Below are 17,005 nucleotides of genomic sequence, written 5' to 3' on the forward strand. Positions count from 1 at the left end.
ATACCTTCTCAAGATGAAGCCACCAGAATTTCCTAAAGTATTGGATATAGAATATGAAAGAAAAGATGACCAAAAAAAAAAAAATCTTTGCATGCTTGAAATAATTCTAGGGTTTAAACAAACAAAAAAAGAATCTAAAAAACTCAATTTCTAGGGTTTAAACAAACAAAAAAAGAATCTAAAAAACTCAAACCACCTGAAGGGGGTGCTCTGCTAGCATTTCATACTTCTGCGTACAACTTCACACCGGCACTTGTCTATTTGGTGAGTTTCTCTCCCACAATAGAATGTTAGCTCCTGGAGGCAGGGCTTTAACTACCTGGTTCACTTTCACCTTACCTGCACCAAGCTCATTGTCAGTCACTTGCTGAGAGCCCATTAAGTACTTTAATAGAATGAATGGATGTGGAAGCTTTGAGCAATCTTGAAATTACACCTTATTAGGCGGCACCTGTGGCTCAGGGAGTAGGGTGCCGGCCCCATATACCGAGGGTGGTGGGTTCAAACCCAGCCCCAGCCAAACTGCAACAACAGCAACAAAAAAATAGCCGGGCGTTGTGGCTGGCGCCTGTGGTCACAGCTACTCAGGAGGCTGAGGCAAGAGAATCACCTAAGCCCAAGAGCTGGAAGTTGCTGTGAGCTGTGACGCCATGGCCCTCTACCAAGGGTGACAAAGTGAGACTCTGTCTCCAAAAAAAAAAGAAAGAAAGAAAAAAAAGAAAAGGCTTCTGGGCGGTACCTGTGGCTCAAGGAGTAGGGCGCCGGTCCCATACGCCGGAGGTGGCAGGTTCAAACCCAGGCCCGGCCAAAAAAAAAAAACACACAAAAACAAAAAAAGAAAAAAGAAATTACACCTTATTGTAACAAAGATAGTTGGAGAAAACAAAGATATTTTTAAAAAATAATTTCATTAAATAGCAAGGACTATATAGAATCTATATATACAGATTCTATATTATCTAGCTTGTATTATTTAAACTCTTAAGACAAAACCAAATTTTACTATGCCAGAGAATTGGGTCTCCTATACTGTCAGCCCATTTAGTTCGCTTCATTCTCTGTCAATAGTTTTACCCCATCTGACATCATAACTGTATTACACATTTAGTGTGCTTAATAATTCTTAGAAAAGTATTATTTCTGCTAAAAAGTAATAGCTATCTCTAGCTCTTCATTATTCAAGACGAGGCAGAAACAGTAAAATTGAAGTTTACAGATAAATTTCTAATCTTATTTTCAATGACTGCAGTCTGCACCTGCCATAAACTTTTATACCAGCTGTTAAAAACTCTTCAAATTGATCTTGTCGCATTTTTTTTTTTTTTTTTTTTTACCCCTTCTTCATATCACAAGGGAAAAGAAAAATGAGAGCGAAGAAGACCAAAAGTTCTGGAGATGAGGAGGTGCACGTTCTGGGTCACTGGAAGGGCTGGATTTCTCAGAAATGACCATGCTCAAATGTGGCGGTTCCTAATAATTGTTTGGGCTTTAAAATTCAGTTCCTTAAGCCCTTTCGCTAAAATGTCACTAGCCTGGGGCTTTAAAGGGCAAACGCGCAGAGGCCGCAGTCATTACGGAAAGTCTCTGTGTTAACTCCATGAGGTTTGTGATGTCAGCAGAACCCGCGGATGGAATCGCCGGAGTTTCCATCCCTTGGCTAGCGAAGGCCCCTACGAGAAAAGGCTGACCCTTGACACCGCCAGAAACTTTCCCCAGACTTGGCCTCCATTGGTAGAAAGCGTCGTCCGCCTGGCGCCCCCGCGCGTCCCGAGGTGGGTGGTGGGGCCGCCGACCTGCCCCCGGGCTGCCCCTCGGGCCCAGCGCGGAGACAGACCCGGCCGCAGGCGCTCGGGGGTCGGGGAGAGGGACCAGGGGCCGGGTGCTGACAGCTCCGCGCAGCGGGGAGGTGGCCCAGGGGCCGCCCGGAGGATTGTCCCGCCCCCCGCGAGGACTAGGAGGGACCCGCACCCTCCGCCCTGCAGGCGGCCGCGGCAGGAGCTACGTGGCGGGGCGGCGGCCGGACGGGAGCTAGGTGGCCGACTGAACGGGGGCGGGGCGGCGGGGCGGGGCCGGACGCTGTCCCCCGCGGCTCTACAAAGCCGGCGCGCCAGCCCGGACCGCGGGCTGGACCGAGAGCAGCCGCCGGGGGCCGCCTCGTCCCAAGGTAGCGCTGGCGTGGTGGGGACGGGGCGGGACGGGGTGGGCGGGGCCACGGGGGCTCCCTGAGCATTCTCCACCCCCCAGACTCTGGGGCGCGAGGGCTTGGAGAGTGCTTTTGCTTTGCACCCCTGAAAGGGGGGCGACCTGGTTACCTCATGCTGACCTTCTGACTGCTGCCTGGCTGCTCTAGCAAAGCACAGGGTGCCAGAGCGTGCTTGCTTCCAGAATACCTTGGGTGTTGTCAGCACCCTGCTACCAAACCGTCCCCAGTACACAGGCGCGTGCACACACACACACACACAGGGCGGAGGCCGGTGGCCAGAGGGATTAGAGGGATAAAGTCAGTGTCAGTCAGAAGAGATAAGACTCTGGGCTGGACGTGACAACACTGGGGTCTTCTGGAAGGAAGTAGACACAGAATCTGTGGCTCCTCCTGTCCGTCCCTCAGGTGATGCGGGATTGATTGTTCTTGGTTTGTTCATTCTGAAAGCCCTGGACTGTAAAAAGGGTTTGGGTCAAGAATTCAGCTTAGATTCATGAACGGTTTCTTTGCCCTGCTCTCCCAACACCTTGTGGTGCCGGAGAAACTCCTAAGAAGTTTGAATTGGTATTCAGGGAACTTGGTGTTTTAAACTTATGAATCTTCAAAAAAAAGAGAGAGAGAGAGAAAAGAAAGAAAGGAAGAAAAATGGAGATATGAACTCCGTTAGTTTGAATTTTTATTTTTTTAATATATGCATGTATTTTAAGAGAATTGGTAACTGGTGATGTTCGAATAGTGCAGCAGGTGAGACACTGTTAGAATTTAAAACTAAGTCCACTGTATAGTTTTAGGAAAATCGACTGCTTCTTTATGTGTCTTTTTATGTGCTGTATTACTGGGAGGTATCTCTGTGGAGAATTCTGTCACAGCATCTTGCTGTTGGGGACGTCTCCCCTGATGTTGGTCACCTGACCTGGAACAGAGCCCAGTATATTCCCTTTTTATTACTGGCGTTTTAGGTGTGTCCATCTCTGCTTCTTAGGCATCTAGCCTTGTCTCTGGTGAGAAGAATACAGCACCAAAAACGTGCCCTTGGCACACTTAGAAGCCAAGAGGAATGCTGTAGATTTTCCCCCGTTAAAGTTTTCACATATTGGCAATTTAAAACCCAAGGCATTGTTTACCACCTGTCAGACTCACTCAGAAGTGTAAGGATTAACTAATAAAAGATTTGTAAAATGCTTCCTGAATCTAAAATTCCATAAATATGCTAAATAGTAATAATCCACCCATTGTTAAATTTATGTAGCTGCTTCTGCCATGCATACGAGATGATTTAGATGCATGTTTCCTGTCAATTAAACAATGAGTTTGGAGGAAAATAATGAGTTCAATTCACATCCTATGAAACTTTGAAAGGAAATTTCTCCCATAAGGCAGCACGGACAGAGAATCATAAAGTAAGCAGCATTTCCAAAAGCTATATACAGAATGGCATTTACCTTATGGTTGGAGGAAAAGGGACCCAGCAAACTTCTGAAACTAAGAGATATTCAGCCCAGGTTCATATGTGTCTGAATATTCCCAAACATTTTGGGTAAGCCTACAGGAGGACATGCAGATTTTGTGGGACAGCCAATAGCTGTCCCCTTAATACATGAAATATGTCTCTTGATATTTTAAGACTAAAGTTCAATCTGTGGTTTTGTTCACAGATGATGGAAAAAATCTTTATTGTTACTTGGATAAATTATTGATTCTTCCCATATCATAGGCTTGGTTTTTAAGCATCCTTAACGCTGGCTATCATTTTAATATCCTGCAGATAATTAGCTTGTTCCCAGGTGAGTGAGTGACATGTTAACATTTTTCTCATAGCATGTTTTTAATAATTTGTGTCATTCTTCTGTTTACTGGTAAAATCTATTTCTTATATGCTAGTTTGAAGTATAATTACTGATATGAGTGGTCTTTTTTTGTTGTTTGTTTTGTTTTCTGAAGACAGCCCTATATCCACCACTAGCATATTAAACTGTGAGCAAATTCAAGAAGTTGATGTTTTTCCATGACACCTTCCCACGTTCAGGGCCTTTTCTTTGCGTGTCCTTCAGTCTCAGATGGATAGCTGCTAAACAGGCTCCAGCCCAGGATTCCAGAACTTTCCCTGTGCCACCACTCCTCCTTTAGCCAAGTAACTTAACCTCTGCCCTACTTTGGACTTTCCAACAGGTTGCTGTAGGTGAAAAGGTATGAGGTGAAAAATAAACAGCTTGTATTTATCAAGCAGCTAAGACGTTATCAGGCACTGTGCCACAATATCTCATTATATCCCTGTAATAATCTTACGTAGTAGACATCTGCGTTTCATGCAAGAGGAAACTAAGGCTCAAAAAAGCTCTCATGCCCAATGAGGAACAGCTTAAGAGTAAAAGAGCCGGGTATTGAAACAGGACAGGCTGGCATATGCTGGTGCATTATAATCTTTGACTAAGAAGAGTTCACATTGTGCTTGGAAGAGTTCTCCCATGAACTAACTGGTAGTTTGACCTTAGATAAGTCCCTTAAACTCTCTGGGCCTCTGTTTTCCTTCCTCTAGTTTTAGATTAAATTATCTCTCAGGGATAGAAGAAACTGTTCCAGGATTTTGATTGCCAAGCACATAAGCAACTTCTTCCACAAGATTTCAGAATATGTACTTCCTGCTCCTTTCTCCACCCCTATAGCCCCCACCTCCCATTCATCTCTTTTCTTCCTTCAGATCTAAGTAAGTTTCACTTCTTTTCCACTGCTTTTGCTGGACATCCTTCTGTTATTCTCTGTCTCAGCCCTTCGGGATCTCTCACAGCACTGATCACAAACTGAAGTGATTTTATTTATATCTCGGTTTATAGATGGTTCTTGTTTTTATCTTCTTCCCCATCAAAATGTAGGCTGCATAAGCCCAGAGCTCTCTTTCTGTGACTATTTTCATTATTGTATTTCCAGGGCCTAATACGGGGACAAATGGCATATAGCTATTGGTCAATAAGTATCTTTGAGTGAATAATAATAATATTTTATAAAAACATGTGTGAATGGCTAATATAGTATCCTTTCCTGGGAATAGCCTAAAGGAAACATCATCGATCTTACACTGTTTGAGAGAGTGAGCCTAAATTATGAATGGACATCCAAGTAAGTAATCAAGGCCACAGATACACAGACCAAATGGTCACACTGCCCAGTATAACAACCCTTACATTTTAGAACAGAGAAAACTGAACCTCAGAAACTTGGGTCTGGAGATTGTTTTATTGACGAGGTAACTGAAGCCCCCAAAATCATAGACCCTAAATTGTGGAACAAAAGCTTCATGACTTAAAAACCAACATTCTTTTCACCAAGAGATCAAAAATCCTGAGGACCACTCAGTAAGCACAGGTAGGGAGCTTTGGAAATGATGCCTTCCTTCAGAAACTCCAGGAGTCTTACTTTCCCAGACCAATCCTCGGAAGCAGCATCAAGACATCCTACTATGGATAGTCTATTTTTAAATTTCTGCTAGCCTCTTCAGTGACTCATTTACTATCTTAACGATTCATCAAGTAGCCTTTTAATATCCCTCATTACCTTACCAACTCGCTTTAAATGCTTGGAAGCTCCAAATGGAAAATTTACAGTACCAAGCATTTAAAACTAGATTGATAGACTCAAGACGCATTTAAATGATGATTGATATTTTGAACTCCAGAATGTTGGTGGCTTACTTTTAAGGACTAAAATGATATCTTTTATTCTCTAACATAGAGAGCAATTCTTGCTGGAGTATTACATCTCATAAACAAGCAGTTCTTAAACTTTAGAGGACATAGAAATCAGCTGAAAGGCTTTTAAAATCACAGATTGCTTGGAGCCCTTCCACACAGTTATGAATTAATAGGTCTGAGATTGCACCCAGACAACTGCATTTTCTAACAGTGATTTTTTTCAATCAAATGGTCTGAAGACCTCACTTCAAGGTCCAGTAATATTTTTTGTATGTTTTTAATTTTCCCAGATTCCTTCTGAGAGCATTTTTTTTTTTTTTGCAACAATAATATTTTGGGAGGAGTTCAATCTGTTTGAATCCAGCAAATAGCAGAAATGATCAAAATTGGTTTGCTAGGTATAATGGGCATCTGTTTCCTTGTAGCAAAAGCCATATATATAATTGTGACATAGCTATTGGATTTGATATTGGCCGCAAATCAAGAGTGTTCCAAATGTTTCTGCTAAACCACAAAAATAAATCAGTAACTACCAATAAGTGTTGAGTGTTAAGTTCTGTGAAGAAATAATAAAGTCCATTTCTCTCTAGATGCTTACATTTTGGACAGATATGCATGTCAAGTATAGTATGCCTGGTTAAATTTTAATTTCAGATACACAGGAAGTCATGTTTTAGTATGAATTTGTTCCATATACTTATATATGGTACTTATATATGTCCCAAATAATATTATTATTTGCTAAATCTGGCAGTCCTGCTCAGGGAACATTTGCATTTAGTGCATTAATGCTGGGTGGTTGTTAAGCTTTAAGAAACTAATAAAAGCTTTGGACATACTCCTGAGAAAAATGCCCAATGGTGCATTCCAACAGGTCTCTCCTACCACTCCATGGGCTCCAGGCTGCTGAAGCTCTTGGGGACAGCGGGGTCATCTGCGATGGTAAACAGCAGAGGCAGGTTCTTCAGGTTAATTATTCTGGGCTGGGGAAGTTTGCAAGATGCCTTGAAAAAGTGGATTTGAATTGGGCCTTTAAGAGCAGAAGAATTTAACTAGAGTGTCGATGGGGAAACATCTGAGCTTTGAGAGGTGTCAGGTTCCCCATACTCTTGGGCAGACTACTGAGAAATTAGGTTAGGTTGGGAAGATTAAAAACAAATTCTGGATGGAAAGCCTTAAATTCTAAAGAGTTTAAACTGCCCATGTCAGGAAATAGAGTGCCTTCACTGATGTGCCAGTTAGGGGAGAGAAGATGATCAAACAAAGAGAAATAGTCTGGGAACATCATGGGGAGCCTAAGCTCATCTGGCCTGGTGCAAGATCTTCCATTTACGAGCTGGAAGGCCTTTGATATGTGGGCAACTTCTGTGAGTCCTATGTCCTGAGTTGCAAATTGGGAACAATAATAGAAACTACTAATGGGATTGTTGTGGGGATAAAATTAAGTTGTACAGTGTTTTGCACAGTGTGTGATATGGCATAAATATTCAATCAGTGATACCTAAGTATTATGAGATGCTACTGCCTTCCCTATTATTATTCCAAAGGGATTAGTCTCCCAGCAACCTGCATGAAACATTTTGGGGAAGTGGAAAAAAAAGGAAAATTATTTGGTTTCTAGATTTGGATCTAGCTTTAAGGTCTCCATTTTCCAAGTTGAAATTTCATTAACAAAAGCAATGAGGGCAGAAACAAGGGAGCAAAATAATGTTTGTACTTTTAAGAGAATTTTAAAATAAGCGTATTCATTCCTTCGTTATTTCTCCTAAGAAAGAAAATTATGGATAATCCAAATAACTTACTCTGATCAAAATCCAGGAAAACTTTTTCTTTAATTGTGTATGTTATTCATAATAGCAAATTTGCCATCTTTCTTTGGTTAATATTGAAATCAATAAGCACATGATGGTTGTTTCCAACAGCCTTTTAAAACAGCAAGAAGTGATAAGTGTATCAGAGATAATTCACCAAGCAGCAAGGCTTCCTTGAAGTGATGGAGCTGAAGGTGGCCCCTTGGGTGTTCTGAAGTAAGACTGCTTAGGTTTCAACCTCTGGTGGCTCCTCCATCTATCTTTGTGACTCAGGCCAGTCACTTTGCTTTTCTAAACCTCAGTGTCTCTCTATTAATAAAACAGAACTAATAACAGTCCCTCCCTCTTTGAGAGGTCTGGTACACAGTAAGTACTTCCCAGCAAGTAAGACTTTCCCAGCACAGATTTCTGTGACCTCAGTATCATAATCATCCTGTTGGGATATTATTTCTTTAATATGCTAGTACAGAATTTCATTCAGGAAAGAAATTAATAATATGGGAGCTATTTATGATCTTTAGTTATGTCTTAATTTGTTGATTTATGCAGCCAGGGCTGTTTATAGTATTTTGTAAGTTTATAGTTCAAAGAATTCTTAGCCCCTATTTTCATGACATGTTCCTTTTTCCTACTCATCCATTTTCAATGTTAACAGGGTGATTGGTGCCTTTCTAAAGAGCTTTGGGTTTCAAACTGTGCATTAAAGCATCTGGAACCTAGAATTTACTTGGCTCTTAAACCTATGATACAGAATAATGTGGGATTGGCTTAAGATACATTATGGTTACATGGATGGCAGTTATTTTTTATTTGGTCTATACTAAGCCTCTTGGGAATGTCTCCCACAGTGTGTTAATGATAGCAGACTCAAAGATAGATGGGATGAATTCAATCTGTAATAAAGTGCATTACATTTTTTCTTGAGTATCTTTCTCTCACATTAGAAAATCAAACTTAAAAAAAAGAAAATGAAAAAAGGGAAAAGATCATGTAGATATTTCAAGACTGAACTGTTGAAAATACGAATTTGGAGATCTACCATTTACATTTTTTGGAAGAGGTGTGTGTTTTAACAAGCTTGTGTGTTCCCTGGGGTCTTTGCATCAGTTGTTGTCTCTCTTTGGAATGTTGTTCCCTCGGACGTTGCTTGGCCCAGCTAAGATGTCACCTTCTCAGAGAGTTCTTCCCTAACCACCAAATCACACTCACCTTCTATTGTGTACCTTTGTTTGATCTATTATGGCATATTATCATCTGATTATTTCATAATTTTTTATAGTCTGCCCTCATCCCCACTGGATTAGCAGCACCCAGAGGTTACAGGTCAAGCCTGCATGTTTACTGATCTTCCCAGTATCTGTAACAGTGCCAAGCTCGTAAAAGGTACTCAGCAAATACTGTGCCAATTCATTGAATAAAGACCAAGATGTAGTCTTTTAGAGTTATTCTTCTGCAAAGCAGTAATTTTTAATTTGGGGGGTCATGTTCACCTTTCAGAATTAAAATTGTGAAATCCTTAATAAAAATTTACATGGGGCGGTGCCTGTGGCTCAAAGGAGTAGGGCGCTGGCCCCATATGCTGGAGGTGGTGGGTTCAAACCCAGCCCCGGCCAAAAACTGCAAAAAAATAATAATAATAATTTTTTACGTGCACAATTTTTTGCATATAATTTGAATTCATGGATTTCAAGCTAAGAATCTCAGCTCTAAGAGTGTGTGTATAAATGTTCAGAAAATCTAATTGGACCATTGAGCTAAATATTACCAAAAAATTAATTGTTACGAGTATCTTATGGCAATCAATTATATGTTGCCTTTGGAAAATTTTCATGGCAATCAATTGTATGTTGCCTTTGGAAAATTTTGCAACCCTCCATAAGAAAAAAAAAGATGTTTTATTTTATGTATATGCTGGGAAGGATTTAAGGCTTACAGAGAAAGCCTAATAAAAATATATACTGTACAGCAATATAAAATATATTCCAAATAGGTAAGAAAAAAATGAGTCAAAGAAAAAAAATAAGGCTAAGAACATAAGATAGGGCCAGGAGAGAGAGTCATACTCTGAATTTATGCCATGAAATTCAACACTTTTGCTAGAAGATAGTAACAAATTTTATTCTCAGTTTTTTATCAGCCAATGCAAAGGAGCAAGAAAATCAGTTATGCCTTACAGAGGGTCATATTTTATGTATACTTATACATGAATATATGCATATATATTTAATAGAAAAGTATTTCTTAAAAGAAGGAGGCTTGCGTATAAGAATAAGGAATAAGGAGATATTTCTAGTGTTTTGTTTTTGGCATGTGCCCTTGTACTGGAGATTAAAGTAACCCATTTAAAAATGCTCAAAAATTACTAGCACTTTGGCTGCTTATAATTAAGATTTTATGGCTTACCCTAAGATTTGTCAGCAGTGGACCTTTGCAAAGAGGTTTCATTAAACCAGGTAGGGGTCGGGGAAGGTGAAGGGAGCAATGAAGACAACCGGGCTTCTCATTTGCGGACAGCCCCTACTTCTGCCTCACCCCCTCTCCACCAGCCCACCCTTCCATTGTTAGTACCTTTACTAAAACACCTGAAGCTCTCATCCTCCCCTTGAAGAGGCATGCTAGGACGTATAACCCTGGTTATTCCAGCTAACCTTCCTTCCCTTGGGTAGGAGTACATCCGGGACTACTAAGCCTTCTCTCTTTGAAAGAGCAAATAACAATAACTGGCTTCTCAGAACATTATGTGGATTTGTGGCATTCTCTGAGGGGTTATAAATGGATCACATTGACAGCTTTATTTGTCGTTCTTAAATGGAATGTGTTTCTTCTCTTTTGTGTCAAATCGAAATCAGATGGCATTTCTTATTTCAATGTGGAATGTTTTTACTGTCAAAATTGCCAAAATGCATTCGTAACTGATACCATTCTAATTTACAAAAAAAAAAAATTGTATTTTATGATTTGGGGGGATGGGATGCTGTATTTAGAATGTAACGGAGGGAAAATAACTTATGCAACATTTTAGTTTCGCCTATTTATCGAGATCCTGATACAGTTGCTAGAATTCTGCCCCCATATGGAAGCAGAGACAAGTATATTGCATTTGATGACATGGATTTTAGAAGCTAGAATATAAAAAGGCATACCCAGTAAAACATCTACAATCCAGAGACATAAACATTTTTGAAATTTTTTCTCTCCTTTGCCTCCCCTGAGTGTCTCTGGTCCAGGGTCTCACTTCCTCCCTTCTCAGTGGCTTTTGCTCAATATATACAGTGGCAAAAATGCAAGAATAGAGTTGGAAAATACTATCTTCATATCTTAGCATTATTTCTTAGATGATAAAACCAATTGTGTCTTCCCAGGTGAAATTTTCCCTTTAAAAATTCATATCATTCCCATCCACCCATCCACCCATCCACCCATTACTGAATCTGAAAGAGAAAGGAAGCCCCCCTACTATAATTTCATAAGTTCATTCAAAACTCTCCATGCTCTTGTGACCGATTCCCACCCCGTGCTTATCTTTAGGATTTTAAAACTCTAAACTATGGGATGTTTTTCTCACTGAACTTATAGCGGTGTTTATTTTCATGCTCATTTCAAAAACTCCGACTTTCAATCAATTTGTCTTTGCTGGTTAGGATACAATAAATTGCATCAGGTATTACCTGCCTGCATTTGGCCTGTGGCCTCATGGGGAAGATAGAAATAAATAAATAGGAAATAGAAACTGTTCCAAGTACTATAAAGGACAGACACAGGGTTCTGGAAAATGAGATTTACATGATGCACAGGTGTCAACTGACCACAGACTGACAGCAGGATACTTGGAAAAGCCCTCTAGCAGGAGAGAACATGGGCGATGTCAGAGACTGCAGGAGGCCGTAGTGGGTGGAGCACCAGGAGGACAGATGAACTTCTTGAGTCTGGAGATGTAATCAGAGACCGTCACCATGAAAGCCTTTTTGGCCATATCAAGAAATATGCCTTTTTTCTTAGGACTGGAGAAAGGTGGGGTTTTTGTTTTTGTTTTTGGTGGGCTATGTAGTCAGTTACAGCATCAATTTTATATTCTGAAAAAAATATTTCTGGCTACAATGAGGAGTATAGATTGGAAAGAGGCAAGAGTTATGTAAACCAGTTGGCTATTTCAGCGGTGAGACAGTAGTAACTGAGCCTAGGGGACGAAGGATGAGGTGCTGGTGATTTCTAAAAAATGGATGCATTCAAGATATATATAGCAAGTAAAAGTGACAGGCCATCTTCTGCAGTCCTTCCACACAGCCCAAGGCTAAGTGCCAGGGAGCACTAGAAAGGGACGTGTTTGTGGAGACAGACACTACATTCATTGTTGGCCATGTCAAGTTTGAGATGTCTTGGGACATCACAGGATAAAGCAAGTGGACATGGGTCGAAGGGTGTGAAGCTTGTCAAAGAGGACTGATGTTGGGATATACACTTGTGACTCATCTTTGCATTCATAGTCTGGAGATGAATATGATTGCTTAGAGAAAGTTGTGAAGAAAGTGTAAGAAAAGAATTCGAGGCCAAAGTCTTGACAAAATCAAACCCATAATGGCCCAAAAGTGAAGAAGAAGAAAGAAACAGAAGGAAACCCAGGGATTCCTGAGTCATGGAAGGCAGAGGAGCAAGGGGTTCAGGAAGTTATGAGCAGTTGGACAGCTGGTTTGAATGAAGAAGACTGAGAAATGTTTATTTATTAAGAACACCAATCAGGAAATAATTGGTTTTGAATTACAGAGAAATTGCTAGGTGATATGTATATGAAACATAATTGTAACTGGGTTCTGTCCGTGATCCTGCCTGTGTGAGATATTTTACATGTTCATATTTCATTATCTGTCTTTAAAAAATACCATCAGGGAATTTACAAGCGCAGCCTTGCCAGTTCCTCCAGTCAACAGTGCTCTTGCAGCCAGAATAAATGCATAAACCAAATGTCGACAGAGCAGTTCTGGCTCACCTGTCCCACTAGCTGGCATTGCTGTGTGAAGGAGAGAGCCTGAGTCATCACACCAGAGTGTGTGTTTCGTGATTCCTGTGTAATGAGCTACAGCCTCAGTTTCCCTCTCTACTCCTGCTTCAATAAAGAAGTGTGAATCCACTCAGAGGAGATACAGAGAGGAAGTCCCTATCTCAGCACAGTGGGTGAAGTGATAAAGCAGAGGTCAGATGGAGAGTGCCATTGGGAGGGAAAAGAAAGCAAGCATTGGTGATTATTTGCAATAGTTTGGCCATGAAGAGGAAGTGAGAGATTAGGGGGCAGTTGGAAAGAGATAAGTGGTTGAGTTAGCATTTATTAATTGAACAAACACTAAACCATCTTATACATAGCAGATATTAGGATAGGCACTATGAAGACATTTACCATCCCTTATGGAAGATCTATCATAAGATAAACTAATGTCATAATATATATTCATGTGATAATCTCAAATGCATTTCATGATCTGAATCATTAAAGCAAAAGCAACATTTTTCCTCAGTTGAAAATACTTACTTGATTTTTATAAAATAGTCAAACAAATTTGTGTTAAGTAATAAAAAAGGAGACAAATAACCTGCCCACCTGTACTTTTTTTCTCTCAGCCTCTCTTCTTTTATTCTTTTTGTCTTCTAAATTTGGACAGTCTCACTGTGTCACTTATTATTCAGAAAGTATTTTCTAACAGGTTTTCTTAGCCCAATGTTCAGAACCTTTCATGGTGCTATTAGACATTTAAAATTATCTAATCTCCCGTTATTTATAGAACATTCCCCCATACTTAAGCATTGAATATTATCCTGTGGAAGTTTGATATGTGAATAAAGTAGGGATTCCCTAGCTAGATTATAAACTTCCCGAGGCAAGGGTGCTGCCAGATGGACAGCTGTCCGAAATAAATCCAGACTACTAGAAATGTGATTTTCATAGTGAGGGGACAGTTAAGGATCTTTGGTTTTAGAGGAAGGTATAATGAATTCTTACTCAAGGATTCAGGAAGATCCCTGAGAATGATGGTATGTAAACTGGGTGTTAAAAGATGGGTATTTCAGCCAGGAGAAAGCTATCATTCAAGGTCTGGGGAGCAGGAAACACTTTGGTGGTGGTGGTGAGAGGGTGACAGTAAAGGGAAATGGTTTAGTATGACTAGAGAGGTTATGTGGAAAGTGGCAAATGTATTGATCTCGGATCTTGGAAAGCTCTGCTGAAAAGATTGGAACTGGATCTTACAAGGATATATTGGAGAGCTTTTAGAAGTTTTCAAACAAGAAAAAAAGGGTGAGTTTCAGGAAAAATGACTGAGATCACCAAGAAAGCTGGGAAATCATGGAGATTAGAAGCAGGAGGACATTAAATGGGACGTTGTTGCCTGAATGGAGATGGTGGATGAGTTTCTGAATGGTGAGGCTGGACTTGAACATGCAAATGGGAAGTAGGAGTCTTTTGTGTGCAGAGTGGCCATAGTCAGTTGGATGTGAGTTTTGCAGAGAGTGGGAGAATGAGGATGACACCAAGCGTTGAGCCAGGGTGAGTGAGGATGCTGCTCATTTTAGGTATGAAAAGAAAAGTAAATTCAGGGGAGTATGATGATCTAGACCAGAAGAGCATCCGCAGGGTGTAATTTAAGCTATGGATGTGAGTGAAATTGCCACCAAGCGGAGAACCCTGTGGAAGGCCCATATTGAAGGCAAGGCAATTTCAAGTCAAGGCAAATTCAAGAGATAATTTCAGGGGAGTTGCCTGAGAAGTGACGTTTTATGAAAGCCAAGAAAAAGGTGTGGATTTCAAGGAAGAGGCCTCAAGCTAATATTTATTTCATTGATAAATTCACTCGCTCCCAACTTTTCCCTTCCTCTTCCTTTGCCCATAGAATGGCCCCAGGAAATGCACCGTGCAGATGTCAGGGCTGGCTCACATTCATCCACACTTCACCTTTGCAGCTCTGCCCCTGTCAATAATGAGGAAAGTGACTGAAGTGAAGAAGCTCTGTGTTTGTTGGGGACACACAGAAAGGGAGAAGGGGAGGAAAGCCAGCTGGTTTACTAATTGGGAGTTACTGGGTTTATATATAATATTTAGGATTTTCCCAATCCACGTTTGAGGTTGGTCTCTAGGAATAATGTAGTTTTTGTAGAAATAATAACTACCTCCAAGCAAAGGTACTGTTTTACCCCACAATTTTCATACTAGGTTGTTGTTAGTCCTACTCCCCAAATAGTCTATTTTATCTCAAGGTCTCCATAGTAGGTTTTACGTGACAATTTTCTTTATGAATTTTATATCAGAAGTGTAAAATATCTGGTTTCTTTGGAGAAAACAATGTATTTTTGCCTAAGAATAAGAGTTACAAAAGAAATTTTGTTTTATTTTCACTTGAATAACCAAGAAATACAAATTTTCCCCTGAATAACCAAGAAAAGCAAACCAAAGTATAGCTTTAAATCACTTCAACTCTGTTGACCAATCTAGGTATATACACATATACAGAGGGTGTCAAAAAAAAGTGTACACATTTTAAGAAAGGAAAAAGCTGTATGAAAATTATGATACTCATGTCGTATTTGATTTCTGCAATTATAGGAGCCACTCAAATGTGACTTTTACTCATCTTCTGTTATCAGTGTCTATTGAGTATTATAATATTCATACCATTTCCTTCTTAAAATATATATACATTTTTGGGCACCCTCTGTATATATCTCCTCCTTTTTTACTTTTAACTCTATTTTCTTTTCTTTCTTTTTTTTTTTTTCAGCTGTTTTTGGCCGGGGCCTGGGTTTGAACCAGCCACCTCCAGCATATAGGGCAGGCACCCTACTCCTTTGAGCTATAAGCGCCACCCTCTATTTTCTTATTTTTATTTATATTTAATTAATTTTTTAGGAAACCTCCACAATTCCTTAAGGTAAAGAGTCAGGGCATCAATAAATACTTTTACTATTAACTAAATATCTTTCCACATGTCATTTCATTTGATCATCAGAACAGTCCCCATGAATAGCTGGCATTATTACTTCTGAGAGATGAGGAACTGAGCGTTGGTGAAGTTACGGACTTCAAGTTTACTTGGACAAATCCTATGAGTGAGATTCAACCCAAGGCGTTTGGTCTCCCAAGACCATAGTCATTTCAGCCTTCCCTGCTCTAACTTTTATGAACAAGTGGGAGACTTGTACATGGCTTGCAGTAGGCTGGGATAGCTCTCATTCTGAAGAGAAATAATTACTGACCTGAGAAACTAATATTGTTTGAGTAGTTTTCTTCTTGATAATGACCTGTTTCATGCTTTTACATCCTTCCTAGGTTTTCTAACAATCAAGAAGCACATGAAAAGAGGTCTCTTCATCAAGCAGTCTTGATTAAGTCATGAAAATGGAATTGAAGCTTACCTTCACCCTTCGAATGGTGAGTAGCTACTAATTTGGGTAACCAAATTGGCTTTCCTCTCTTTATAATTTTCTTACAATATTTAACAAAGCAATGGAAATGATTCTTATGTGAAGACAGTGTGACTTATGAATACTATCCTGGTTTGTCTCCAGAATGTTTCATAAAAAATAGAAATATTCCATGTTTTAGTTCAGTTGTAGGTTTTATAAATTCTAGCTCAATATGCTTTATCTAGTTTAGAATTGGAGTCATTTGGATCTACATATGAATTTTGATCATTAAAATAACATCACTCTTTCACCCATTTTATACACACTTAAAATTCTTTAGTGAGGAGCATTTTGTGCAAAAAAATTGACATGTGGGCTCTGAAAAGTCATGGCCACAGACAAGGAAGATTTAGAAATGGCCAGATTGCTGTGCAGTGCTGTTTATTCTTCCCACATGCCCTGGCTCGAAGCATCCACCTCTTTTGGCCTGGGCACTGACTGTCTTTAATTGGAAAATCTTATTATCACTCTGCCCATGATTACACCCAGACTCATCCCATGGGACCAAAATCAACTTCCGAAGAAAGGGCCACATTATTAATTTTTTTCCCCCAGGGTATTGTGCCTAAAGGATTTAAAATGACTTGAAATGGACAATTTACTCTCCTTTGTCCACCATAACATTGTTAATTATTTTCACTCTACAATGGCTTTTATTTTTCTTTACGTGTTTATATGTCCTAATGCATGTTTAAAAGAAAAACTCTTTTTATGCATGGCTATGGATGTTGGTAAAATTTCATTTATTCCAGTGAATTAGGGTGAGTGGTGGGCATATGTGAATTTGTGGGAAGGCTGAATTATAACTTTTAAACAAACGTGGCTTTTATTACCTTGAACTACATATAGTAACTTCAACA

General features: G+C 39.9%; 1 protein-coding gene across 5 annotated transcripts in view; it reads left to right on the plus strand.

Annotated features, from left to right (window-relative positions):
- The first annotated feature begins 2,083 nt into the window (after positions 1-2,083).
- The window catches only part of RHOBTB1 (Rho related BTB domain containing 1), a 125,312-nt gene continuing 110,390 nt past the window's right edge, over positions 2,084-17,005 (plus strand). For 2 of the 5 annotated variants that reach the window (XM_053584073.1, XM_053584077.1), the window contains exons 1-2: positions 2,084-2,164; positions 16,009-16,110. The gene's annotated coding sequence lies outside the window, so the exon portion shown is untranslated. Of the gene's footprint in view, positions 2,165-2,505; positions 2,609-5,302; positions 5,318-16,008; positions 16,111-17,005 lie in introns of those variants that run through there. The other 3 variants (XM_053584074.1, XM_053584078.1, XM_053584079.1) reach the window with 2 other exon arrangements.

This window comes from Nycticebus coucang, chromosome 3 (genome assembly GCF_027406575.1).
Source record: "Nycticebus coucang isolate mNycCou1 chromosome 3, mNycCou1.pri, whole genome shotgun sequence".
In the NCBI taxonomy this organism is placed as follows: Eukaryota; Metazoa; Chordata; class Mammalia; order Primates; family Lorisidae; genus Nycticebus; species Nycticebus coucang.